The sequence below is a fragment of the Tenrec ecaudatus genome, chromosome 10 (assembly GCF_050624435.1).
Source record: "Tenrec ecaudatus isolate mTenEca1 chromosome 10, mTenEca1.hap1, whole genome shotgun sequence".
Classification (NCBI taxonomy): Eukaryota; Metazoa; Chordata; class Mammalia; order Afrosoricida; family Tenrecidae; genus Tenrec; species Tenrec ecaudatus.
The window spans coordinates 9840582-9866396 of NC_134539.1; the positions used below are offsets into that span (position 1 = coordinate 9840582).

At 45.7% G+C, this 25815-nt stretch overlaps 1 protein-coding gene and 1 non-coding gene across 8 annotated transcripts in view; both read right to left on the minus strand.

Annotated features, from left to right (window-relative positions):
- PTPRD (protein tyrosine phosphatase receptor type D) overlaps positions 1-25815 on the minus strand; it is a 546060-nt gene that overhangs the window by 462713 nt on the left and 57532 nt on the right. The gene's annotated exons all lie outside the window — the stretch shown is intronic.
- Positions 19444-19572, minus strand: LOC142460516 (small nucleolar RNA SNORA65). Its single transcript, XR_012786708.1, has one exon. It is a non-coding gene; the product is annotated as a small nucleolar RNA SNORA65 (small nucleolar RNA).

Here is a 25815-nt window from a genome sequence, read left to right on the forward strand (position 1 = left end):
GTTTAATCCCCAAAGCCACATCAGCACAATGCTTAATAAACTTTCTTCTGAGCGCAATAGAACTATATAGTCTCTCACTTTCATTGAGGCCCAGATTGTAAGAGAGAATCAGGTAGGAACACTGAAATGAGACTGATATTTAGAGTCCCTCCCCCGCCCGGCGCACCCCCTCCCAACTGGGCATACAAAATAAGTTCCATTTTCCATAGGACTTTATCACTAAAATGGCATCTACCACTCCTTCATGCCAAGTCTTAACCCCTTGGGAAGATCTGATCAGCTGTGAAAACAAATTAGAAATGTAGAGCCCTAATAATCATGATAACCATAACAACAATTACTCCGTAACGTAAGCCCTCTGACTTTTCTTCCAAATTGATCCAGCGGCAGGGCTGTCCTTACAGCTGTAACTGGGTAAAGAAATGTCTTGTGCCCCAAGAGGGCATTGCTGGCCTCGAAGAGAGAAAGTACCACTGCCCGGCCTATTGTGTCACCAGCTGAGCGGGCGCCTTCACCAGAAAAAGCCTTTCAAAATTAATGGCCTGATGAGGGCTCAGGAGAGGAAATATTTATGGCTTTTCTCCTAACTTCTGACCCTTGAAATTAAAAGCACTTTCTCTGCCTCCTTTGCGTCAGTTAACCCTTAGGAAAAATGTCTCTCTTGATGGCAGGGGGACGTGTTATGATATCCAGAGATACAGCCATGTAGAAGTGATGGGAAACATCACCTTCTCCCCCAGAACGCTTGCCTCCCAGTGATGCCAAAAGGCAGCCTTTGCCTTGGGAGAGGGGGGCTCTGGACTTGGCCACGCCCACTGGTCTCCAAGCTTGAGAAGGAGGCACATTCCAGCATGACAAGGCAATGGCACAGCTGGTTCCTCAGGCTCCCAGGCGGCTGCTGTGATTAGTCACCAAGCTGAGGGCCCAGCTGTGCTTGGAGCCTGTCCCAGCCGGAAACCCGGATTCTAAGCAGTTGACAATGAGCTGCCATCATGGGCATTCCAACTCAAGGACACTGTGACTCACAAAGATGTCCATTCATGGTGAAGCCCTGTACTTCACCATGAGCCTATAGGAGCAGATCTGTGTTCTGCAGGGCATTCCACGGCTGACTTTTCCGAATTAGCTCTCCATGCTTTCTTTGAAGGTAGCTTGGGGCAGAGTCCCCACTCCCATCCTTTCCATTAGCTGCTACGCACACTGATCTGTGTGTTACTCAGGCCTGCCGTCAAGCGGCCCCCAGGCAGGCTTCCTGATTAGTCTGCCAAGTGGAGATGCCTGCTAGCTATGAAAGGTCTCACAGGAGAAGGAAACTACCCTGGTTTGCTTTGTTGGTAAACCCTAGTAAAGTCAGCACAGAGGACATAAGGACATAAAGACAATGCCACCTGTACAGTGGCCCCCAGGAGGCTCCCATTGACTGGTCAACTGCTCTTTCTGCAACATCAGACATCCCTGCATTTATCCGAAGAGAAGATGTCTGTGTACCCAAGTCTGTAACACATGAACCTGGCCAAAGATTACAGCTGGAAATTACAGATGGAAAGTCTACAGACATTGTAAATCACAACAAAGAAAATCAAAGGAAGGGGGGAAAAAAGGAGGTTCATCTTTGTAAGTATAATGTCTTTCTGAACCTAAGATCAACTGTAATCTCATGAACAAAAATAAAATCTTGCCAATTTTTTTAAAAAACCGTAATAGAACTATACATTAATTTTCCAAAGAAGTAAAACTGACATCATTAATTGCAGACACCATGTTTGTGACTAAAACTCTAGGAGACAACAGACTTGAAAGAAGGTGTTACCTGACCTCCTAACAAATTTCATTTGCAATATGTTGTGGAACTTTTCTATTTTAAAGGAATTTTCCCCCAAGAGGGGAATGATCATAAATGACCACTTCTTACACCACACAAATATGCCACCTAAAAATAAGTACAAGGAAACACTGTTGTTTTTGTTAGGTGCCTACCAGTCAGTTCAACCCATAGCAGTCCTACGCACACGGTACAGAGCACTGCTGGCTCCTGTGTTGTCCTCACAATGATTCCCATGGTTGGCCACCGTGCCGGCCATCTCCTATGGGCTTTCCCTATGCCCACCGCCCATGCATGCCTTGTAAAATGCTACAGTATATAAAAACCCAGAGCACGGTTGGGAAGGTTTCCATCTTTTCAGCTCACTAAATATGGTCAATATCCAAGACTGAACTTTGTTCATAGTTTATTTTGGGAAAGCAAATGCTTTCTAAATGTCATCGTTTTGAAGGTTCATTAAAAAATATTGGGGATTGCTTCTTAATAATAAAATGCAAATATTAAAAGCAAAGGGAGTGTTAATTACTTGAAAATGTGAAACCATTTGCGGTGTTTTAAACAAGTTAAGGCCACTCGATTGGTCTAATCATTTCGCAATCAGCGTCGGGCCTTCGCCCTCAGGCATACTTTGCAGATGGTGCTACCTTCACCTCGACACATATGTGAAACATGCTTCCTCCTGCTTCCTGCTCTACATAGTTTTCCATGATGTAAGCCATATGGTTCATTACAAAGGGTGGTGTGGAAAGGCTATTGCCAGAGAGGCAAACCCTTGATTCAGATTTCTGCACTATAGACAGGCCTCTTCATTAAAAAGACATTATTGTTTTGCTTCAAGGCATTCACCGTATGTTCCCAGCAACACCCTGGCAGTTTAGAGATGAAAAACATCTGGAATTTAGGCATTATGATGTTAGGGATCATGCGTCTGACGCTAAAAATACAGGCCATTATGGAATACTCACAATAATGGGCTATTTGGCAGAGGTGTAGATCACGTGGTGAATAAATTAATATATAACCAATGAATGATTAAGCACATCTCATGATGAAGCATAAGAAAAGCGAGGTTAAAGCTGTGGGTGCCTCTGTGTATCCTAGAGACCGGGCAAGTTCTAAGATACGCTTCGGGTACCATAAACATTTCAGAAGTTCATTTTCATTCTGGTAGTTAGGATAAAATGATGATCTCGTTTCCCTTTTAGTACTGAGAGGTGAACGGAAATCGCACGGTAAGCTAAAATTAGGAATCTTGCCGTCATTGAATACTAAATCAAGGTGACACACGGGGTAGATGAAACACACGTCCACAGAATCTTTCATCATCTTTTCAAGAGGTAGAGGATTACTCTCCTTCCTCTAAGGATTTACTCCTCCTGCCCAAACCAAACTCGTTGCCATGCAGTTGCTACCTTCTTTCTCACTCACTGCCATTCTCAAAGCGACCCTATAGGACAGGGCAGAAAGGCCCTTGGGGGTCTCCAAGATGGTAACTCTTTACTGGAGTCAAAAGTCCTATGTTTCTCCCTTGCTTCTTTCTGGCAAATAGAATACATTAGAGGTAATGGGAAAACATTTCTGAGATAAGGTTATTTGGTATTTCTTCAAAAGCTCTCTCCACTCTCCCTTCACTCAATCTCCTCCATGGATTTCATGCAAAGCTCTGATGATGGTGGGAACTCAAGCCTTCCCACAAGTGAGCTGAGAAACAGACAGCCTCGCAGCTACACTCCGGAATCACTGCTGCTCCGGCTGGCATCTTGAGTGAGACCTCAGGAGAGAGCCTAAGTCAAGAGGACCTATATAAGCCACACCCCCATTCTTAAAGTATGGGATATGCTTGTTCTATGAAGCTGCTAAAACTTGAAATCATCTGACTCGACAGTAGATAACTGCAAGGAGTCAAGGTGGAGACCAGAGAATGAGCCCTTGCCCCCAGCCCTAGGATCACATCTCAGTTGTAAGCTACTGGGCAAGGTCACACAGCTCCTCTGGGCAACCTTTCCCCATTTGACAGCAAAGGGGGTGACAAAAAGGGTTTCTGAGGCTCCTTTCATCCATGAAAAGGCACCAAGAGGAAAGATGCGGGGCCACCGCAGGAATTCCGTGGCGCTTACCTGAGCATTGTCCGGAGACTCTAAAGCATGCTGATGCGCAGGCCAGGGCCCCGCTACTGAAGCAGGACCTCTCGATGTCAGACTAAGGCATCAGTCGACGGTCAAGCTTACCAGGTGGTGCTAGCACACACCCAAATTGACAACCATTCGAGGGGCAGTCTCCTTTGCATGACTGAGACAAAGCCATGCACTCTTAGGTGTGTACTTGCCATGTGTGCCACAGATCTAATGAGAAGCACTTGCAACCAAACGAAGTGAGAATTAGGGTGACAACAGATGCTTCCATCGTAACTTTTTAAACAAGAATCATGGAGGAGTATTACTCCCGCAAGTTAAAAACTAACTCAGTGAACTTCCCCAATTGCTACTGTGTCCAGGGTCACAAAGACAATGATTACAACTTGGCCTCAGTGGACCTCTTTAAAAGTTACTAAAATTTAGCTATGAAAAACATGTGGGAAGTCACAGGTGAGAGGAGCAAAAACTTGTTTAATCAACACTATAAAAAAACTATTGAGATCATTGATATTTCCTCTAATAAATTATACCTCCCTAATTCTTTTGAAAATCTGTCTTAGAAAAAAAAGTACATGCAGAATGTCCCTCGGCAGTAAGCATGGCAAGATGTTCTCTCATGTATTTGGGCATGTCCCTGGAGAGGGACATCACGCTTGGTAAAGTAGAGGGTCAGCGAAAAAGACAAAGCCCCTCTATGAGATAGGGTGACCCAGTAGCTGCACCAATGGGCTTCACGCTCACAATAGTGGTGAGGATGGCACAGAGCAGTCGGCGCTCCCTTGCTTGACCCACAGGTTGCTGTAAGTCAGAACCAACTGAGGCACCGAACAAGAGTTCCTATGATTTGAAGAGATAGCAATGTGTAGAAGAATCTGGGAAAGATATTAGAGATAAAATTATCCCGTCATCTTTACAGCTATGAAGAAACTGAGAGTGACAAGACAAAGTGGTGTGCAAGGCACTAGTTCACGGCCCGGCGAGAAGTCTAATGTTCTTTTGACTGTGCAATGGTAATGGATAGAAACAATGTATATCTATTTTCCAAAGGTGTTTGCGTACAAGGCTGGAAAAGTTTGAAGGAGGTGTTCTTCCACCAAGAAACCAAGCTAATCCTTTGTGCTGACATAATGCCAAAAACTATCAATGATTTATGAATCATTCAAGGATAATGTGTAGACTAGCTGAAATATTAATATAGAGTCAATATTTAACATGCAGATTTAAATGTCCAATGTCAAAAAAACAATGCATTAAGATCACAAAATGAGTTCATATTATAACGTCTACTGGAGATTCTATTAGAAAAATGCTCGTGTGTCTACTATTGCTATAGATCCATGCAGACTCTCATTTCCTGTGTATGTACCTTTGTTGAGCATCCTCATAATGCTACAGTTTCGTGAACAGCAGCACCGAGAACGACATGGAGATTACACAGGAGTAATTACAGCCAGGGGAGAATGTTGAGCACTCACTCAGAGTTCTACCTGTGAGTGTGCTGGACAAACACCAGCACCAATCAGTATTTGTGGAGCATTTACCGGCGACGTGGTTTGGCCTAAGCAGTCCACGAAAAAAGCATCTCAGCTCTATGGCTGTCCCTTCTCCGCTCTGGTGGACAACTGCCAAAAATGGACTGTCACAAGTACAAACGTATGCCCTGAAACTTCTTGAATGCCAGTTGTCATGAGACAGGTTTTCCTCTAAAAATGATCCTTTGGTGTGAAACTAAGAGAAAGGACAGTGTGCCACAATCGGGGTTCCCCCTTAGCAGAGGGTCTTTCTTTTCTCTGCAAAAAAATAAGAATGAAGGAACCTTTGTATAAATGCATGCATCCTTTGTTTCTCCCTGTAAGTCTGTAAAGAAAAATACATAGAAATCCCCTCCCACCTCCTCCAAGGATACTAGTAATTGTCAGCCACTGACCACCCAAAGGGTTAACAATGAGCATTTAGGTTCAATAAAAAACAACAGGGACAAGAAATGGTCTTCACGATATTAATGTGTTCCAAGCATCTTCTCCACTGTGTATAATACTGTAACAAGGGGAAGCAGATCAGCAGCCTGTTGTAACCCAACAAAATAATTAGAGAAAAATAATGAGAGGACTTTTTCAGAAGAAAGAAGAAATATGTGCAATGAGCTTTTTCAATTTTCTATTCAAGGGCAATTCATTTTTCTATCCCAGAATAAGATCTCTCTGAACTGTCAAATATGGAATATTTATTGACAAGTAGACATCGGTGCCCTCAATCCCTCACTCTAAGGAATTGGTAGAGAAGCTTTCTCTGAACACACTATCTTATACTTGACAATAAAATTCAGATAAAATCCCCCAAAGAGAAGAGGGAATCGTCTTTGATTAATCTTTGTTTTAATTGAGTACTTTTGTAGCAACAGATATCTTCCCTTTTAAGATACACATGCAATACCTTTTAAATCTGTGATGGTTGGTTATACGGTTATTTTGATGTGGTCTTTATCTAAAGATGTTTGCATATTAGAGGGCAAATACTGAAACGCAAGAGCATGATTGAAAGGCAAAATGCAATTTAAGCCTGAAAATCTAAGATTTAATCAACATTCACTGAAAGGAGTAAAATTTCTCATTGTACCTTTCCTAATCATAGCCATCACTCGACATTACATTGCCTCCTAGTTCCACTAAATCATTGGCTATATAATCTAACTTTCATCAATATTTCCCTGGGAATCTGCGAGAGGTTTCCCCACTGAGAATGAAAACCAGAAAACCAGAGATATGCATTCGGAGAACTCTGCAGTGCTCTGTGCTGCAAACTTGGGTTGCCACGGTCCCCCCCTCAAACAATCAAATCTAGCACCTCAATGTCAAGGATCCCTTAGGCTCTGCCTGCCTTCCTTAGGTCACCAGGTGACACTTTCTCCAGACAGAAAGCTGGGGCAATCATGGGAGTCACTAGCTAGTGATCCATCTCTTAGGGACCACTGTCCTTCATTGCTTGCCACCCGCTGTCATGATGAGCACTGTCGTCCTAGAGTTTATCTATTTTGGGCCTATTTCAGGTAGGAGAATAAGTCACGGCCATATTCCACTTGCCTCCAAACTGAGGAAAGACTCATCTTACAAGTCAGATCTGATGACACAACTCCCCTGTTTAAAACCTTGTTGATTGACATCGAGATAAAGTCCAAGTTCCTTAGATTGACACTGAAATTGACCTCAGAATTTAGACCACTGTAAACTTTCCTAGGTAATCTTCCCTTGGCTTACAATAACCATAATTCACATGCACGCATGTACATACACGCTTTCATCTATCTGTACAATATATTCTTTCAGTACAGGTTCACACACTGTTTTCTTTGCCCTTCCTTGCCTTGGTTTCTGACAGTCTTATTTATCATTGAATAATTAACCCTCACATAGCACCTCCGTGTAACTTCCATGACACACTTTCAGCCCCCTTAGCTCATCCTCACTCTTACCCCCAGAGAAGTTCATCTGGCATCCTCGATATTTAGAGGATCCTCCTCTTCTGACTCTTGGTATGGCCTTAAATACTCTGTACCAAATTACTTATTTTAAACAGCTCTGTCTATAAGCCAGGATCTTGTACAACTCCTGAGATGCTTAGCATATCATTTGTAAAATGGAGGCTAGTAGAGGCATCAAAGAGTTAGAACACACCGAACAGATTAGTTTAACCGGGAAGCTAGTTACATTCTCAAGTAACGTGCTTAATTTCCCTTTCTTCAGCTACTGGACACCCTCTTCAGATAACACATCCTTAAATTGAAAGCTATGGGATCCAAGTTGTTCCATAGATAGATAGATAGATAGATAGATAGATAGATAGATAGATAGATAGATAGATAGATAGATGGATAGATAGATAATACACACACACACATATTAGAAACATTGCAGAGCATTCAAAATATCTAGAAGTTCAGGGGTGGAAATGTCCCAGAAATCTCTATTGCCTCTGTAGTTGTTAAAGGAGGTCGCATGTTGACAGACTCATTATCGAGTGGAGAGCTCACTGGAGAAAGTCCAGAAATGATGGTAGCCTATAGATGACAAACAAGTTTATGATTTAACACAAATGCGGCAAGAAGCTATTGGGCAGAGGAATGGTCTGATGTAATAGCCATTCTGTAAGTATCGCTCCCCCGGGGTTTTTGCGGAGAATGAAGTAGAGGGAGGGGTGGATGCAACAGTCCTCACTGCAGGGCAATAAGCAGTGTCAGAATAACTGAAGAAAAAAATGTGATTTGTTGACAATGTCATTCTCTTTGGATCAACAGTCAAGGCCCACAGAAGTTATCAAACAATGTAGTGAGTTAAGCAAGCCTATCACAAAAGATCCTCTTTAGAGTTTTCTAAAGTAAGGTTATCATTTGGATGCGTGGAGGGCACCTGACCCAAGCCCTGGTCTTTTTCACCACCTGATAAAGGATGAGAAAGGAACAGATCCCTTTGAACTGTGGTGCTGGCAAAGAAGAGAGGGTGCTGTCCTCTGCCAAGAAGAATGAACACATCAGCCTTAACAAGCGATACAATCAGTGTCCCTTAGACATGAGGATGGCAAGACTCTGGCGGCCTTTCTTTGGAGGCACCATCAGGAATGACCCATGGCTGGGAAATGCCCTCATGTTTGGTGGAGTAGAAGGTGAGTGAAAAGGAGGCAGCTCACAATGGGGTGAGCTGACACGGGGTCATCACAGTGAAATGCAGCCTACCAATGAGGATGAAGATGACCCTGGATGGGGGGACGTGTCAGTCTTCTACACATTCGGTGGCCGTGACTCAAAGCCAACGTGAAGGCAACTTACAACAACAGTGACAAGGAAGGGATAGAGACCAACAAGGATGCACCTGTAGAATTCTGAGAGCAGCCCGTGGACAGTAGGCAGGACAGCAACAGTGGAAATGGAGACAGGGCTCTTCAAACACAGCAGCCTTTCAGCTACCCAAGAGTGAGCAACATACATGCAGAAAATCATTCGTCTAGCGAAAATAGATTACAGAGTGAGCACAAACGCAGCTAATGGTTTCAGAAATAACCTACAGGGAAAATTAGAGTTGTCTGCATTTCACCTGCATGACGATGGTGTGGAGAAGGGAACAATCATCAATATTTCTCCATTAGTTGATATAATCAGCAACACTTTATATGAAGGAGATACTCTCAGTCTCTAAAAGGAACTTTTGAATGCATCAACTATATTGGTATTCCCATGCAGAACTGGGGGGCAGGAGGGCAAGGAGGTCCCCTTGAAAGTTAAATAGAAAACAGCAGAGTGAAGCACCATTTTTATAAATGGAATCAAGGGAAGTCTTTTGGGGTGTTTTGCTTTGCTTGAGAGGGCCCGATAAAGCTTTGTCTTACTTTCTCAATAGCCTTGGGTGTGTTTTAATTAAACTGCTTCCTAAATTTTCCTGTTTCCTCGGCCTGCTGAATAGTCTTCTCCCTGTGAACTAGGAAGGGCACAAGGGACTTGGAACTCCTTACATAAAGCTTAGAGGATCCTATACCTGTAAAGCCCAATTGGGTAAAACACCATGCTAAATAGAAGTGAGTTTAAGAACACTTTGGACTAGAAACACAATCTGTAAGATAATCAGAACCCAGGCTACATATTGTGGTTCTATTACCCTAAGAAGAAATCGCCAATTGCTCAGATCTCAAAGTCTGCAATGTGGCAGCAAACTGTAGCCTACATCATTATGCGCACAAGCTGTTTGATGTCTTGCTTAGGCTGGGCCATTCATTAACAGATCCAGGCAGTGGGTAGACCAAACACAAACCAAGCTCACTGCCATTGGCAGAAGTCAATTCATAGTGACCTTAGAGGCCAGGGTAGAAGTGCCCTTGGTGAGTTTCTGAGATGAACGCTTTATGGAGTAGCAAGCCTCATCTTTGTCCTCCAGAGAGGTCTCCTTAAGATCCTTGTCTCCGTGGCCTGTGTAGAGTTCTCAAAGGCAGTGGAGTAAGAGGCGGAGGTTTCATTCAGAGACGGATGGATCCAAGCAGTTAGAACAGAACTTTCTGTCTCATCTTTTAAAATAAGTTCTACCCTTTGAATTTATCATTTCAATTTGCTTGCCAAATTATTATGTTTAAGAATAAAATTTAAACAGAGGTACTGCCCAACTGGCTAGCAAATGAACACATTTGTCTTCCTTTACACTTCTGTCTGGGAAGAAACTGGCATTGAGGACCAAATGAGTTCTGAACAGACTCGGGGTAATTAACAGCGAGACCGTCTTGCACGACCTTGCAAATACTCGATGTGCCTCCTTCTCTGAAGGTGTTAAGAAAGATGCTTTCGTTGAGAATTCCATAACCCAAGCAAGCCATGAAAGTGCATGTGTGGGGTTTGGCTACTTACAACACTTACCTGTATACCTGAATCTGCCCTACAGGAGTCATGGCGGCACAACGGTTCAGCAGTCGTCTGTGAGCCACTAAGTGGACAGTTCAAAACCAGCCACTCCATTGGCGAAAGATGAGGCAGTCGGCATCAGTTAAGATTCACAGCTTCAAACTACTGAAGGGCAGTTCTACGCTGTTCTAGGGATTCTATGACACCAAAATGATGTGAGGGTGGTGGGTTTGCTTTGGTGAAAGCTGTTCTGAGATCGGGTCTCTCATCTGAGCAAGTCAGATATTATTTTTTTTAAGTCAACCCAACGCTTTTTAAGTCATTTTTAGGTTAATTTTTTAAGTCAACCCAGCAAGGCTACTTCTGCAAGTGCCCATAAATGAATCTTAAGTAGTGAAAGAGATGGTCATACAGTGCATGTTATCCAAGCCTTTTCGCTACTGCACTTCCCGATGTATGGAGTCCCAGATCCATTAGGAACAGAACCACTAGTCACCAGGGCAGCCTTTAGAAACCACCAGCAGTTCTAAGGCTTTCTAAGTCCACAAGCAATGATAGTCTCAGAAGCCACATGGGCCATTCTACTCTGTCCCATAGAATGTTATGAGTTGGAATCTTCATAATGGCAACGAGGGAGGTCCGTTTTAGGAAACCATGACCCTTTGGGAAGGAACATTAACGACTGCATTCAAACATGGGGTAAGGCACCTGGCATTTTGCATAATCATCTACTTGGCCCGCCTTGAGCAACACCTTCAAGGTGAAGTACAATAGGAGAGACTGCCTGGGAGCCTTCTGGGGTGTCAACTAGTGCCTAGGATTGTTTCAGAGCAGTGCTCTGGAAATGCACACTGGTGCCTGGCCCTCAGAAGAGGTGGTTCTGACATGCGTTTGCAGATTGGAAGCTGTTGGGCATGGTTTGGGGAGTCCCTAGGTCCTGCAAATGAGTAATGCGCTGGGCTGCTATCCCAAAGGTTGGAGGCTCAGGTTCCCTACTCCCCCATCCCCACCCCAGAGGTCCCTTGGGGAAAAGGTCAAGTGATCTACTTCTGAGAACTCAGTCAATGAAAACTCTACAATATACTTCTATTCAGAAACATGGAGTCACTTTAGTAAAAGTGCTGGTTAGATTTTTATGCCCAGTTACAAAGTTAGTATCTCTAACTACAAACCATCCTAACAGCCAAGGGCTAGACCATACAAGCGGAGGCAAAATCTGTACCATCTTGGTCCTGGTGAGCCAAACGTAGGTAATAAAACGGATTCTCTGTTTCTATCTTGAGATGTTTTTTCCGGGTTTGAAGAAGCAAACTTCCTTTCCCCTATCATTGCACTTAGACAACATTATTACACCTATCTTCCTTATAGCTCAGTGTCTCCTGGCTTCTGAGAAGTGCTATCCTCCTTGGGATGGCAGAGTGTCAGTGTCTGGACAAATTCCTACCTCTAATCTATCCCACACTATAGCCGAGTCCAGGCTGCAAGATCATGTAAGAGTCTTTCCAGCTACACCTTTGCCCTCTAGCTGAGACCATGATAGGTCTCAGTTCCACAAGCTCTGCCTCCGTAACGCAAGTGCCATGATACCTCCATCCACTGTCATGCAGTGGATTCCAGCCCACAATGATACTATGAAACAGTGGTTTCTGAGAAGGAGACTCTTTATGGAATCAGACAGCTTCATTGTTCTCTCTAGGAGCAGCTGGGTTGAATTGACAACCCTGTCCCAAGCATCCCAATGACTAACACCCGGCACCACCAGCACTCCCCTGTAGAATGACTAGCCCTATAAAGTTGTTTTCTCCAGTAGATATCTGAGCCCTTTCTACTTGAAACCACAGCAGCTGTGGCTAAACCAACCAGTAATTCTAAAACTGGGTGCCCAAAGAGTGCAATGGGCCCACAGGGCCAGAATTATCATACCCTCCCTCAGTGACGCTGCCTCTCAGCCTTGCTGCTTTCTCATGAAAGTGAAGCGGAAACAACACAGGACTGAGGGGCTACTGGATGGATTCAATTAGGTGACCCATGTAGAGAATCTACCTCAGTGCTTAGCAGCTAACAAAGCTCAGTAGGGTGTTGATTTAAATAGTGTTGTGGTTAATAATAGCAATTACTCAAATGACCCCCAAAACTCCATCTAACCACTGCCAACAAGAAAACAAGAGAAAGGTGAAAACCACAGCAACATTCTTGATGATGGTGCCTCCAGTCTGATTCTATAGAAGCATGGGGACGACTCACCCTTAGAAGGGGATACACTCAAGGGGAAAGCAGTGGGGGAACAAGGGGCAGGGGCAGTGACAATGCATGGGATAAAGACATCATCTAGGAGCAGAACAAGTTCCTTCCTATTTAGAGGGGAACCAGTACCCCCGTACTCCTCTAGGAAACATAGATAGCTGATAGTTTAATTGGATGAATGGCTTGCCTGGGTGGGTGGGTGGATGAATAGAGACACAGGTGGCTGGATAATAGAAGACATAATCTGCGAAGAACTACTGGACAATTAGTGTTACCCAAAGTACAAAATAAGACAACTTTACCTCTTTATCTTTCTGTAGCTGCATTGTCTACCTCCACCTCCAATCTCAGCTATCATGAACTTTCTCCCAATGTTCCTTTCCCTCCACGCTACCTACCACCCTCCTCGCTCATCAGGCCAGAGAAGCAAATATACAAGGGACCGCTAGAGTGATCAGAGAACACTGCATGGGGCCATTTAAAGGGAGCATTCATCCCTAAAGAGTGCCAAATGCATGAGGACAACCACCAAGTGCACATATGCTTCCAAAGCCTTCCCTTCTTGCCACACATGCACACACACACACACAAGGGTGGGCAGGTCTCCTCCCCAGACGTCCCTCCATGAGGCATATTCTATGAATGTACCTGTGTTCATACAAGCATGTGCATGCATACAGTTCTCTCTCCCCTCCCTTCTCCTCCTCCTGTCCTCTACCCCCTCCCCCCTCAGTCATTTAGAGCTTTCCTTTCAATCAGCACAGTAAACAAGCTTCTGTGCCTCAGGCTGACGCCCCACAAACTCAGCCAAGTCATGGGGCTTGGTGAAAGCTGCAGTCAGCAGGCCCTGAGATGGCATCTCCACTGCACAGGAGGGGCTGCTTTTCTGTGGGTTGGGGTGGGAAGAGAATCGCATGGACAGGAGGTATAATCAACATGAGGTGCCGTTTATAGTGCAAAGACTCGAGTTTCTTTGGAGTTTGATTAGCTGCGCTGTGTAGGTGAATTGAATAATAACTATCATTAGCAACAACATTATTTAAATCTTATTCTAGAATGCAGCATCCACAACTCGAGTGAGGGGGAAATGCACGGAGTCGATGATTCAAAGTTACGGCCTCCATGCTCCCATTCTGGGAATGCCTGCACAGCATTGCCCTGCAGGGAGAAACTAGGACCAGCAGCCTCCCAATAAATGGAAATCAAACTACTCTAAATTAACCAGGTAGACCATCATTATTGACAAAAAAATGATGAAGTATAATATTTAGTAGTCAGTGGAAATTCCATATTATCCCTACACCACACAGGGTCAGACCATTTATACCTGAGAATTTCCCTTAATAACTCAGGGCCTCTGACAATACGCCCCCCCTTTCCCTGGAGAGGAGCTGCAGGCGGGGGAAACTCTCTAGCGTAGATGGCACCAGGCATCGTGGAGGCGGAATGATCCCGCTGGAATGGCATCAGGCTTCCTGGTCTAGGCAGGCGTCTCTGGGCGCAGTGCCACAGAAGCCAGGGCCGCGCTGATGCTGAAGCTCCCACAAATAAATAAGCAACCACGCACCTAGTGACATCTCCGCCAAGCCCAGTTCCTAGAAGCCAACAAAGGCAGGAGAGTGGGTTGGCGATGACGTATCTACTACTGAGGTGGATTGGCCTACAGGATCTCCTGTGCCAGCTTCTGCACATCCCAGACAAGTTATTGATCAGCTGTGGTCAGATATTGTAAAGTATAAATTAACCTGCTCTACTAAAAAATGCCCACGGGAGCTATTACGCGCTGAAGAACTCGCCTCCTCTGGTCTAACTGTAATCACAAGCAGAAGTCCATCGGAAGGCAGTGGAGCCCCCTTTGCCAGGTTCCCCCTGCTCCCCACTCCCCCCAATGCTTGGGGGTGCGCCCCATGAAAAGAGTGTGATTTATGACTAGCAAAATGCTTTCCCTCTGTGAAGCTTTAGCCTGAAGGAAGGGCCCCGAAGTACAATTTACTGTCAGCAGCTGGCAGTCAGCTGTCAACAGCACACTGTTTATCTAAGGAATCTGAGAGGTCAAGGGGGCTGCTTTTTTAATTGGCTTTGGCAGTTCCTCTAGAAGGCTCCCAGGCTGACTGTGAGGCCATATCTGGATGAAGCCAGGCCAGTTACCGGTCTCCGCTCCCACAAAATACTCCAAGGAGATAAAGGTATTAAGTAAGAGGTGAGACATGGCCAGGGAATCGGCATCCTGGCAGAGGAGAGATTTGTCCAAATATTTGCCAGACGGGGCAGGCTGGTGTTACTGACACAGGACAACAGGGAAGAAAGTCTTCTGTGGAGCACTCGAAGGCTAGAAGAGGCAGCCCCTCTATATTTTGCAACTCATTTCGAAACTTTTTAAAGGTCACACAGAGCACGATGCTAATATTTTGCAATAATGGACTCTGGGGCAGCGCTTTAATTAAGTGGATTCCAGGGCGCTCGGCATCTTAAGCAGGCGACACAGGGCACGCAGGAAGGTCACGCCTTCAAGCAAAGGACGCAGGCTCCGTTCACACAGGACAGCGAGCACCTCTCCCCACAGAGGCTCCGTGCGTGCCCTCATCGAGAATGTTCCCGGGCCTTTCCGACAAGGCGCCAGTTTTTCCAATGCCTGGAGACAAGGCACACAGGACATCCTTCCCGAGGCTAAAGGCGAGGTAACCTCAGCGCTGATGGGTGGGTGGGTGAGCACAGAGACCCTCTACAGAACCCCTTGGAGTATTTCATGCACCCACCTAGAGGGGCCTTCAGAACAAAGTGCAACTGTCTAATTAGTAGGAAAACAATTTCCCAAAAGGTCAATGTAGGGCTTCAAAGTAAGTTATATGATTTGGGTTTCATTTTTTCCTGCTCTCTAAACCTCACAATTTTTTTTTCTACTGACCTGAATCATGTTGTTGTTGTTGGGTACCATTAGTTCCAACTCCTAGCAAGCCTATGTACAACATAATGAAACACCGCCTGGCCTGGCTGCACCTTCCTAATTGTGCTCATGTTATTGCCCACTGTCTCAGCCACCATGTCCATTGGTCTTTCACGGGACCTTGCTCTTCTTCATGTAAGCTTCTACTTTACCAAGCATGATGTTAGTCTCCAGGGAATGGTTGTCTCCCGACAACATGTCCAAAGCAGATGAAGCCTCGCCATCCTTGCCTCCAAGGAGCATTCTTGCTGCGCTTCTTCAAGGACAGATGTGTTGCTTCTTTGGGCAGGGAGGGTACTTTCAGTATTCCTCACCAGCACCATCATGCAAAATACACGGACTCTCCTCCAAGCTTACTTATCCAACGTCCAACTCGCACATGCAAAGGAGGTGACTGGAAAGATCATGACCTGGGTCAGGTCCATCTTAATACTCAAAGTAGCATCCTTGCTTTTCAACACTTGGTGCGGCACATTGACCGGAAGCAATGAGTCCTTTCATCTCTTCACTGCTGCTCCATGAGCCCTGATTGTGGATCTGAGCAATAGAAAATCCTTGACATGTCGTTGGTACTTGCCATGAAGTTAATGCCAGCTCATGGTGGTCCTGTACCCCGTTTCTCTGTCATCCTCACGAAATGTCTAGTCCACGACCGCATCCACCATGGACGCTCAACCAAATAACCTTCTGCTGCTATCCATAGACTTTCCATGGACAAACAAACTCTTGGCAATAGATCGTAGGGTCTTTCTTCCTAAGCTCTATTAGGCTGGGCGTTCTGATGAAATATGTCCACCACTGGTCCTTAAAATCCCGATGGCAAACTTTCTAGCACATAACATGAAGCGATAGAGCGGCCGGTGATTGGAGGAGCGTATCCTGCCCATCCTTACAGACTCAACCCCAGTCTTCTCCGAAACACCCATCAAAAATAGATCAAGCAAAGTTCAGCATAGCAACATAACGAATGCACAGCCAATACAAGCAACCAAAAGGAATTGTACCGGTGGCTGGACATGTTCCAAAAGAGGAATCAAGTTAAAACCTGGGACAGAAGGACTTCCAAAATCTTCCTAATGATGGGAAAAACATAACAAAAGCCAATGTGTACACTGATGCTCAGAAATGAATTTGGCGTATAGAAACAGAACGTGATGTTTATGAAGCAATGTATTGCTCACAGCAGTGAAGCTTTGCTCCAGCATGACTACTTTTCGGGAGACTGAAGATCATTGGTCTGTTCTACTAAACATCCTGGGGGTGTGAAGAGTTAGCACACTTAGCTGCTGACTGGATGGATGAGGGATGCAGCCCACCGAGAGGTACCCCCGAAGAAAGGCCAGAGTAGCTGTGTCAAATGGAGAATCAGTCATGAACAAACCCTATGGACCCAGATCCACTATGACACATGAGGCGGCCATGAGTCAAAGTTAACCAAATAATTGAATTTTGAGTAGTTGTTTATATTATTATTTGCTTGTTTGGCTTGGTTTTTGTGTGTCAGTTGGTTGTGTTTTCTAAGCGTCCCCCGAGACATAGTGGGCACCCTTTGAACTCAACTCCTAACCTAAAGGCTGTCAGTTCAGGTCTGCCCAGCAGAACCACGGAAGAAAGATGTGGAATCCTCTTGTGTCAAGATCACAGTCTTGGAACCTCGACGGAGTGGCTCTCCTCTGTCACACACACCTGAGGGAACAGCGTGGGCTGGGGTCAGTGCAAAGGCAGCGATTGCTTGATCGTCCTGTTCACTGAGCCACGACATCCTGAGATCTCTAGGTGAGCTCCTTCAGGAACGTGCCCAGCAACGGGGAAACGAGGACTATTTTACAGCCCACTGTAAAGAAAGGAAATCCAATGCTACAGCCACTTACCAACAGCCAAAAGGGGACAGAGGCCAGCACTTAGTCTCCCAAGCCACCATCCCACCACCACACTGCCTCCAGGGGAAACCCACTGCCACAGGAGAGCGGGTACTGGCTTGCCTTTGTATACGGTTCACTTTCCAAATAGCTCAGTCCCATGTTCAGAGACCAGGCTGGTCTGGTGACTGGAGTACAGGGTCATGGGCTTCTCAACTGTAATTTTTTTCCTCCAGAAACTCCCAAGCAGGGCAGGAGGCAAGGAAGAAACTTGGGGATGAAGCCGCTTCGCTATGGATGTGAGCCCGTCGGCCCGATGCACTGTCACACTCTGTAAAGAGGTTTTGTTATGGTGGTGGGGTGGTAAGTTTTATTCACAAGCCCTAGCTCCCTGGCGTGTCCACAAAGGTTTGTGTGTCTAACTCACAGTGACCCTTAGGGACAGAGTATAAACTGCCCCATGGGGTTTCTTAGACTGAATCTTCACAGAGGCAGAGTGCCGCGACATTCTCCCACGGAACGGCTGGTAGGTTCCACACACAGCCTTGTTGGTTACTAGGTGAATGGCTTAAACCCATGAGCTACCAGGGCTCCTCTTCTTCTAAGGGACAGTTCCTTCTCACTCGGACCACTTTCTGGTCAGAGCTGGAAAACAGTGTATCCAAGACCGATCCCCCACCCTTTGCCCCTTCAGCCCGTGGAGTGTGGACCCTTCTCACATTACAGTATTTATTGAATTTCCCAGCCAAACGGTGTTCTGCTCCATAAAATCCTGACAAGTGGACTCTGCCAAGCTAATAATGGCTTCATTCTGCTGAAATAAACTTATTTCACTGCGGCAAACAAAACGACATGACCTGGAAAGGTTATTTTTAACTGGGTAATGATGCGGCCCCACCGCGAGTCTCTCCCAAGGTTCCCGATTGGGGGAAGTGACATTTCTAACTAGAAAGGGGTGCTACAGTGTTCTCCCCACCTGCTAATCTTTCACCAGGAGGCAAGCGCCCTGGGCTTCCCTGATGCCATTATCTGATCATTCGGTGGGCCTAAGAATCGGTCCCCCAGAGAGCCTGGTATGGGGAACGCACTCAGACAGGGCTCAGAAGACCAGGCCGCAGAAAGCAGAACTGGGTTGGCCTGAATGTTTGCCTCCAATTAGGCAGCACTGGGGCCTTTCCCTGCTGGGGAACTTTCAGGAGTGTGTGTGTCTCTACCCCACATGGACAGCCGGAATAAATTTGGCCATGCTTGCTTTTAGCCCACTTACCAAATGAGGGTTTGCTAAGATAACTATATCTGTATCCATATTAGTTAACATCTTCTCCATCCACCCCCACACCCAGATACCTGAAATATTCTTCACCAAGATTTTCTTTAAAAAAATACAGCCGGTTAAGGACGTATTGCCCTCCCCACCACCCGCCCCCATCCTGACCATGCTTATCCAGTTGATCATTCACTTCTGTTTAGCCTGTATTGCCAGACCCACACCCCACCCCGGCAGAGGTCAAGCAAACAACTGCCAGGAGAAGGTCACATATTTCTGGGAGTTTCCAGTGAGCGGGACCCTGGGAGCACAGCCCAGCAGCCGGGACCCTGCACCAGCACGCTGCACCCCGTCAGCCCTGCCGTCAGAGGCTAATATGAGAAGCCCTTGACAACCGACAGCTGGGCTCCTGAAAGAGCTGATTGCAGAAATTTCTAGGCCTTGCACAGCCCGCCTAAAGGAGGGCTTGGTACAGAGCAGGGTTCTCAACCTTCCTTATGCCGCGACCCTTTCAGACAGTTCCTCATGCTGTGGTGCCCCCCCCGCCCCCGCATCATAACATGATTTTCGTTGCTACTTCATCACTGTCATTTTGCTACTGTTATCAATCGGGTGACCCCCCCCCAAGGGGGTCGCCACCTACGGGTGGAGATCCGCTGGGTTTCCCAGTCTTATTTGGCCCACTGCCCGCTTTTTCAGGGGGAAATAAATTACTCCGTGACCTATGGCTAGTCAAAATTTGTATATCTAGCCCATCATTCGGGAAAAAGTGGAAGCATCTCTTTTTTTTTTTTTTCTTGACTGTCCCCATGCTTTCGGCACAGAGTCATCCACATGAACAACAACTCTGTTTCCTAAGCTGGGGTTGACTCTCAGCTCACCACTGGATTGCACCAGCCAACAGAGAATGGTCAGGTGCAGTGGCGGGTGGCTGGGGCATCTCATTCTGCAACCCCCCCTGGATCATTCTAGCACCCCAAAGGGCAGCGCCCTCTAATTGGGGAACCAATGGTAGAGACCAGAGGATCAGCCATCCATGGTTCTGGAGCCTCATGAGGCTCTTTCGAAATGTACAATGTATCTCTGATAGAAAACTGAAACATTTTCAAGGGAATTACTCATATAATGGTGTTTCCATTTGTTTGTGAAAATATATCCATGGCTCTTGAGTAATATTTAAATGGTTGTCAGGGACAGGATGGACTCTTCCATCTCAAAAGTTTGCGGATCCCCCAGTACAGACAGGCACACATGCACGGAGGGTGGGTGAGGGGCGTGGAGACATGAGGAACACGGATTAAAGAGTGACATGCAAGGCCGAGAGGCAACAGGGAAAATATGGGCAAGTGATGAGCAAAACTCTCTACTGCAGTTAGCAAATCGGAAAAGAGGTGTGGAGTTCACCAGTCAAACTTAGATCGGAGCAAAAAGATTCAAATATGGGTTCCAATTTGGCCAGGGGTAGGTAGAAGAACCTGTTAGGTAAATCCCCTGCGTCACAGTCCCATTCAATCATTGGGAATCCCTTCTTGAGGACTTACAGTTGCTATTCCTGTGTTTACGGAATGGCCCGCTTCCCCTGCCATAGCGTCAGGCCCAGCCGGCTGCCTCCATGTGCCCTTCGTCTGTTATCAACTGGAAGTCGGCGTTTGACCATTAGTACCAACTCCCCCACCCCCAATCCCAGGCAAAGCCATGTCACAAGAGTCTTGTCAAACGGCCTGATAAATGAAGTGACAGAAGATAAAGCCACGCGCGGCTCTGGAGGATAAACAAAGCGTAGCTATGCAGGGCAGAGTGCAGAGCCAGCTACGGGTCTTCCAAGTTCAGCATGGCTTCAAGCCAGGTGAGTGGAGGTCACAGACGAGGTGGAGACAATGTGAACAGAAAGGACCAGCAGAAGCTTAACAAGCAAGGAACACAAAACCTCTCTGACAATCTATTACAGTTAAATATATATATATATATATATATAAATTATGTATATATATATATATATTTTTATATATACTGCCCAAGGCCTCTCATCAGAAAACAATGGTCATGAATGCTTTGATGGGAATAAGCGTGCACTTGGGACTTTACAATCTCTAATTGCTAAGATATGGATAACCAGCTCCAGATAGGCAAGTCTGCGAAGCTTCCTAATCCAGTGTGGGCATGTTGCCTTATTCAGTATTTCCTCGTTTTCCTCTAGGTTCTCCTCGCCATTGCAATGGCTACCCAGAACTCAACAGACGATTCTCATCTTCCTTATTAAGGAAGTTAACTGGTTGCAATCAAAGTGAGAAATGCTCAGATGCGATCGTTGATCAGCACAAAGTTACAACATTCTCTCGGGTCTGCTCATAAATAATGCCCAAAGGTAAGGTGACCAGAGGTCACGCTTTTGGTGGGAGAGTCCCGATTTTTAACGATTTTTCCCACGTCCTACGAAACTTGTAAAAAATCCCGATTTTTTGGAAAGAATGCACGACAAGCTGGGGTATACGGCTTTCGGCTGCCATGTGGCTGTTTCGCCATGATAAGAGTTTATCAATGGTCTCCCGCTGGTGTCCCGCTTTACCAATGTTAAAATCTGGTCACCTTACAAAGGGCCATACCACTCCCCTGTAAGCCTTGACCTGAAAGCAAGGCAGTTCAAGCTCCTTGGGTCAGCAAACCCAGATCCCTGAATTAAGTGCCCAGAGGCACCCCACTCCACAAGCCAGCCTCCAGCCCAAGAGCACTCGGCTTTACTTGCTCAGTGAGCTGAGAATTCCACAATCTGGTTCTGCTGGTCCTCAGATGTCATGGCTGCCTTCTGGATTTAAGAAATTCACTACGCAGGGATCTCAGGGCCAGAGAAAGTGCTTCACCCATGGCTCTTGCAGGATGAATTGCAGGGAATCCTGTTCCCAATTACTCACAGGTAAATCCTATCAGTATCTTTTGTCACCTTCTTACCAGAGGCCAGAGGCATTCAGGGAAAGGTCATTTGGTGGGTGTTAGACACTTGGGCTAAAAGAACCACCTTAAATCATTCACTGCCCTGCAAATGTATGAGAGCATGTATACATCTATACAGCTCTTCACCACCAGCAACATACTAACTCAGAAATATGAGATTAATTTCTATTCCTATAGCAAACGATCATGATGTGATTCCTGAGTTAAGGGCCCAGATAATTATCCTGATATCCATTTTAAGACAGTGCTTTCTTCTCAATGAATGCTCAGCTTGGGAGATGGCAAACACATCTACATCAAATGCACTCTCAGCAACAACTCGGAGAGGAATCTCTGTGTGAGCTCAATCCCTAGCTGACATCCTCCGAAGAAAATGTCCATTTCAGCTCTAACACCCTAGTGTCTGTTTGGAGGAAACAACTCCTAGTGAGAGTAAGGATTCCTAAACCACCCAGAACCAATGCATTCCTACAACCACTGTGGTCTTGACCCTGGGAAGCAGGATACTCAATGCTGACACAACAACCAAACTCCCAAATTGCCATCAAATTAATGCTCACTGCAGAGGGACCCTAAGCACAGAGGAGAACTTCCTCAGAGGGAGTCTAAGGTTCCTATCATCTTTCTGAAAGCAGATGGCTCTATTCTTCTGTGGAACAGCTGTTAGGTTTGAACCAGCAACCTTTGGGTTAGCAGTCGAGTCCTTAATCACAATGATACTAGGGCTCCTTCTGCTCATGGGACTTAATAAGGATTGTTCCACTAACTCAACCCTCCTGGTTGGGAACACTCAATGTCTAGCTCCACTCAGATTTTAGTTTCTGTACTTGAGCAAAATTAGACTTTAGGACCCCCTAAGCAACTCCAGCGACAGAACAGTTAAGTGATTGACTGCCACCCAAAAGGTCAGCGGTCAATCCCACCCAGCAGCTTCATGGGAGACATATCTGGAAATGTGTTCTTGCAAACATTACAGCCCTCTGGACACATCTACTCTCTCATAGGGAGCCACTATACATTGTAATCAACTTGGCAACATCCCATATTGTTGTTGTTGTTGTTGTTAGGGACCATGGAGTTGGTTCAACCCATAGTCACCCATGTACAACTGAACAAAACACCACCCAGTCTTGTGCCATCCGCACAACTGTCCTTATGTTAGAGTCCCTTGTTGATGCCACTGTGTCAACCCATCTTGCTGGGGCCATCATCGTTGTCATTGCCCCTCTACTTAACCAAGCATGATGTTCTTCTCCAGGCACGGATCTCTCCTGCTAACATGTCCAAAGCACATGAGAGAAAGTCTCCCTGTCCTTGCCTCTGAGGAGCATGCGTGGTTGTGCTGCTTCTAACACAGATCTGTTTGTTCTCTGGCAATCCGTGGGACTTTCGATATTCTTCCACATTACCATCGTTCAAGAAACACTAACTACTCAATATCTTAAATGGCTTAACTACAGAGGATAACACATATCCCTTTTCTCCAGCCTCACCTTCCTTCAAATCCTTTCTAGTAGGCATGTATCAAGAGGGACTGGTCCCTAGAGAAGGCATCATACTTATTAAGGGGTCAGCAAAAAATAAGAAAGCCCTCAAAGAGAGGGACTGACCTAGTGGTTCCAACAAAGAACGCACAATAGACACACTTGTGAGGATGGCACCCGACCTAGCAATGTTTCGTTCTGTTGTGCACAGGCCCTAGGCATCAGAAAAGGGACAGCAAGACCATCCATCTTCATGGGGGCAGAATGCCAGATCTTTTTCCCTTGTAGCCCTTGGATGAGTTTGATCTGACAAGCTTTGGCTTAGTGTCCAACCACATACCCGCTGTGCTCCTGGTACCCCGTGAGGTCCTGTGAACATGTGTGCTTCTTTCAGGGACAATGTGGTAATCCACATGGGCAAAACAGAAAAATAGGTTTTGTTTCTTTTGATAAAGTATTCTAAATCCAGGGAAACCTGGATTCCACATTTATCCATGACTGAATAAAACAGAGAGACGACCATACATACAAACACACATACTCGTAGATAAGAGATCCACTTCATTTTAATAAAAAGACCTAAGACCAAGATCACAGGGTAATGATCTCAAGTTGAAGTCTATCAAATAGGTACTTGTGAAAAAGAAATAAAAAAGTATGTCCTTCACTCCATTTCTGGAAGTTCTATCAACGGATCATTCCCTTCATGATAAGACCTCCTAAGCCACCCAGCATGCACAGATCCAACCATGCTCACTCATCTCCCAAGAAAATGGGGACAATCTTGGCTGCAAAGGCACCCTGAGAAAAGGAAACATTGTCTCCCAGCCACAGCCTTTTTCTTTGCTACTTTTCCCCCCAACCCCCAAGCCCCAAATGTCATTCCCATTTCATGACTTAAATAAATGAATCCAGTCCAGTCACTGTCTGTCATGAAGACGTTACGCCAAATGAGGCAGATTTCCCCCCCTTAATAACAGGACGTTTTGAAAACAGTCTGTACTTGATCACATCTGTTATCCTGCATTCATAATTCATTTAAGACAATTACATTAACAAGCGGAGAGTGGCTGGTGAGTAGCCAGAGCGATCATGGGAAAAAAGAGTCAAAGACCTTCTGGTTCGCCGCAGATATTCTTCTTGAACTTGGCCTAAGAGTGTTTCCCGAAGGATCCAAGCAGAAAAGGCTGCACTGAGGACATCTCATATCACTCAGTGTGGCTGCGATGATTTTCAAAGGTGAAATTCAATTAAACAGTCAAGTGAAAAAGAACTAGTTGCAATCACGTTTTAAAATCAAGGGGAAAAGTGAGTTAATCCTATTGCCTTAACATATAAAGCCCGTCTTTAAAGACAGGATTAATTTAATAGCCTATGAACTGCTTGAGAATTGGCCCTATGAGTGTGCAACTCGGGAAGTTCATGGGAACTCCAATGGCAGGAAAGAGATATGCTTACCTTACTGTGATAGGCCTATACCACTCATTTAATTTGTCAACGTCCAATTATTTCATATAAAAAGTATTCGCTAACTGTAGATAGGTACTTGTTTCCTATTGTCGCTCTAACAAAACACCACAAACGTACTGGCTTAAAACCAGAGAATAAATTTGCTCCCAGTGTAGACAGCCATAGAAGAGGCCTGGTGCTGTAGTGGTTAAACGCTGGGCTCTTAACTATATGGTCAGCAGTTCAAAACCACCAGTGGCTCAGCAGGAAAAAGACAGTGCTTTCTACTCCCATAAAGGGTGACAATCTTAACAACTCATAGGTGTAGTTTCTACCCTGTCCTACAGGGTTGCTATGAGTCTGCGCAGAGTTTAGTCTGGTTTGGTAGAGGGCCAGACATTGTCTTCATGTCCAAGTTGCCACCCAGTCCAACCCTGATGCATGGGCAGCCCAAAACACAATTGGAACCAAACATGTTGCCCACCCAGTGAAGTTCCTATGATCAACTGCAGTTCATAAACCCCTGTGATTCATAAAGTTTACACTGAGTCCTTTTCAGAAGCAGATCACCAGGGTCTTTGGTTTTTGTGTTTGTTCAACTGTAGAAGGTCTGTTGGCACCTGCTCAGCCTCACAAGAAAGCCTGCCTCCAGTAACAGATGGGTGTGGGGCAGGGATAGCACCTGTGTCTCCCGGATCTGGGCTAAAAGCCAGGTGACCACAGGGAGCCTCTGTTAAAGTCCCTCTGGAGGGCCTAAGGAAGAATCCCATCCTTGGCTTTGTCCACTGTCTTGGAGCTTCACTCTGTGTCTTCCTTGGCTCTTGGGACTTTCCTCCATGTTCAGAGCCTGTGGCTTAACATAGTCTCTCTCTGCTTCCCTTTTCTTCTACCTCCAGGCTGTCTACAGCCACATCTTTAACCAGGTGCTTGAGGAGGTAACCATTTCAAAACAGTCCAATCAACATATCGAAACATTTTTAAGATCAGGAGACCGCCATCCTACCCATAGCGGCCAGCCACATGCCTTCCTCTCCCTGACACATATGCCTCTTCTAAACTCAAGCAAGACATAGGGTGGAAGTCACTGGGCAGAGTAAGGAAGGAAGAAAAAAAGGGATGAGGTCAAGGACTGGATAAAGGTGAAGTTCCTGTCACAGACCTCCTGGAAGACAGCTCTGAGTAGCATCACAACACCGCCTCTTTCATGCAAGGACCACTATGGTGCGTGAGCAGGCAGGGGCAGAATAAGGAGACGGCCTTCAGTTCGGGGCCTATGAAGTTTATCAGGT